The sequence below is a fragment of the Lipotes vexillifer genome, unplaced genomic scaffold (genome assembly GCF_000442215.2).
Source record: "Lipotes vexillifer unplaced genomic scaffold, Lipotes_vexillifer_v1.1 scaffold397, whole genome shotgun sequence".
Taxonomy (NCBI): domain Eukaryota; kingdom Metazoa; phylum Chordata; class Mammalia; order Artiodactyla; family Lipotidae; genus Lipotes; species Lipotes vexillifer.
This window is the reverse complement of record NW_006772681.1, coordinates 1,794,314-1,797,315: the sequence shown is the minus strand read 5'-3', so window position 1 is coordinate 1,797,315 and position 3,002 is coordinate 1,794,314. Positions and strand designations below refer to the sequence as shown.

The 3,002-nt window shown below is 49.0% G+C and overlaps 1 protein-coding gene across 2 annotated transcripts in view; it reads right to left on the bottom strand.

Moving 5' to 3' along the window:
* GHRH (growth hormone releasing hormone) overlaps positions 1-2,064 on the bottom strand; it is an 8,969-nt gene extending 6,905 nt beyond the window's left edge. Inside the window, exon 1 of one of the 2 annotated variants that reach the window (XM_007447728.1) lies at positions 1,997-2,064. The gene's annotated coding sequence lies outside the window, so the exon portion shown is untranslated. Of the gene's footprint in view, positions 1-1,887 lie in introns of both variants that reach the window. The other variant, XM_007447727.1, reaches the window with a different exon arrangement.
* Between the last annotated feature and the right edge of the window lie 938 nt (positions 2,065-3,002).

Here is a 3,002-nt window from a genome sequence, read left to right as displayed (position 1 = left end):
GCTGATCTTGTAATGACCTGAGCACATCCAGGCCGCCAGCCACCTCACTCACCTCTCCGAAGCCCGTGACACCCCACCCGCTCCAGAGCGAAGCCCTAACCCCTGTTTTTGGCCTAAGCTCCACTTCAGCCTCCCCACCCGCTGCCCCTTCTCCCAGGGCTGGCACAAGTGATTCCCAGCCCCTGTGCCCAGCTGACCCGCACAGCCCACCCTCACACTCGCCCTCGGGAGCAGGTATCACGACCTCCAATTTTACAGCCAAGGAAATGAGCCCAGAGAGAAGAGCCTTTTTCCATGGTCCTCCATCAAGTTAGTTTCGGAGTGGGCACTTCAGAACGGGCCTCCTGATCCGCACGGCGGCCTCTCAGAAACAAGCCCTTATTCACAAGACTCCCTATTCATGGGGTGCTTCAGAATTCATCACCTGCACATGGGAAATGGTTCTGAGAAGACTGAAAGCTTTTGCTCTTTGTTACTGGGTCTCTGGGGAAGAAACAAGGGGGACAAGGTGGGAACACCTGCTTGGTTGGCGTGTCCCTGTGCACATCCGATGGTTTTAGGGAGTTGAAAATAACCCGATATTGGCAGACTTTGGGGGGCAAGTCATAGTAAATCCAGTAACGCGTGGTCATGCAGAAGGAGGCTGGGCAACCTCATTATCTGGTCAACCAAGAGGCACAAGATTTGCCATAACCGCTTGCCCCAGGGATGGGTCAAGCCACCACTGTAACCTCTGGGGTATGAGAACCTAATCCATGGGGTGGCAAAATCCCATTAGACAAAGAGGGCAAACAACAAGAATTATCCAGTTTCTGGTATGATGAGAATAGAGGTGTCACTAGGACTAAAATAGCTGTTGGCACACATCTTCCACCTGGCCAGTCTAAGGAGCTAGAATTCACTGAATTAAATCGAGCATGAGTCTGAGAGCACCACTGACACCCCCTTGACGGCTCCGAAGGCATTTTAGGGTTTATCATCTATCATTATGAGTATCTGTTAGCTCTCCGCAGTGCTTACAAACTAATTCTGTGATTAGATATATTTGAGGTCGTCTGGATTCAGGATAAATGGGCATTCGATTTACATCAGTTGGCACTTTTTGCCAGACTTCATGCCAGGAATGCTAAAGGAATTCTGCAGATGAACCTTCAGCTAACAGCAGAGGTCAGGTCTCAAGTGCCAAACTAGCAGGGCCATGTTTGAGGTCCTGGAAAAAAATCTTTTACCTTTCTTAAATATTCTGCTGTGTAATTTAAGAACCCCAAAGCATTGGCATCCTGATTCAGTTTATAAACTGTTTCACCGATAGTGTTCCAGGTCGAAGGAGATCTAAGTTTTTCATGAGGAAGCATCTTGAATGGTCATTCAAGAGAGTGACACCCCATCTCCTTCCAGAAAGGGTTTGAGATGGTTTATGGTAAAAGATACAAATATTTCAGGACAATTAAAGCCCGGGTTGAGAGACGAGCGTGGGGGTAATGGAGTGCTCAAGGGCAGATAATTGTGTCTAAAACCTAGAGTAAGGAGCGCGGCTGCAATTGAGCAAGAAAGCAAAATGTTATCAATTTCCAGGCAATTATGCTGAATCGGCTGAGCGATCGGTGCGCGGTATTGATTTGCACAGCCACTTGGTTCCTTTCTGGTCCATGGCAGAATCCCGTGCTTGACAGGAGAATCTAGCCAGGTGATGTCTTGCCCCAGAAGCCCACCTGCACACCCTCGAAGGAGCACTGAGACCTCATCTGCCCCAGACAGACACCTGGCACGTGTCTGCTGCCACCTCTCCAGGGACTGAGGTCCACGCATTCGAGATAACCTCAAAATGACACCCACCGTCAAAAGCATATTCCAGAGCCCCTAGCGAGGGGCCTAAAATGTACTCACCAGTCCATGGGCAGAGGATGGCAGTGGCCTCTTGGACGTGGTGTCTCTGAGTTGCTCTCAACTTTCACACCCCCATCCAGCCCAGCCCCCAGGGCCGCCCCCCTCTTACCTCCGAGGTGGTGGGTCTCCCTCTGCTCTGAGACGTTGCTCCAGCTCCACGGGCCCCGCGCTCGGCGTTTGCTCCAGCGGCTGCGTGGCGCTCCCATCATTTATACCTTCATTTTCCCGAGCGTTGTCCGCGTCAGAGAATCAATTACTCACAAGTCCACCAAAGGATCATTTTTAGCATCACACTGACAAACCCTAATAGGGGAAAGAGGTTTTGCCCCTTGCAAATTAAGGCTTGTAATGAACTTTCCCTTTATCTTTGATAGAACAGACAGAGCGGAAAGTTATATTATTCCAAGAGGAATAGAGAGTCTAATACTGCTCCTCTTATAATTAGAGTATTCCTTACGGTGAAACACCAAGGGTTCATTTACTCTCTGAGATAAATGAGCCTTTTAAAAAGTTCATATAATCTTGTTTTGTCCATGTGCAACTTTATTTCACTTCAGGGCGGTCAACTTTACAGACGAAGTGTTTTGTGTTTTTCTCCCGTTAGTGAGGAGAGTTGTTTGCGATTTCCCTTATCCAATTATCAGGATTTTCCTCTACTTGACTTAACCCGTTGTGGTCACAGACTGGTGTAGGCAGCTAGCCCGGGGGGCATCCATAGTCGCGTGTTGGAGCAGCCAAATGTAGATATTTGCCTCAGAGGTGTGTGAAGTGAGAGGGAAGAGATGGAAATCTTGGGACAGTGGTGTTTCCAGATTTCTCTAGCTTATAGCTAAAGAATCTTCAAGAATGGCATGAAAGTGCACGAGGCAGAAGCTCTGGTTTCCCATACGGCTGTTGTCGAGGAGTGGAAATAACCCTAAGGTAAGAGTCTAGACACCCGCTGCCCCTCCTGTGCCTGTCCATCACGACCTCGGTGACCCTCTGCAGGCTACTTGTACCCTCCAAGCCTCAGCTTCTATACCATCAATTCCCACTTGCACCCCCCAGCGAAACAGCAGAGAACAGTAGCTTTCAAGCTTTTAAAAGAGTTTGAAACATGGATTTTCTTCGGAAAT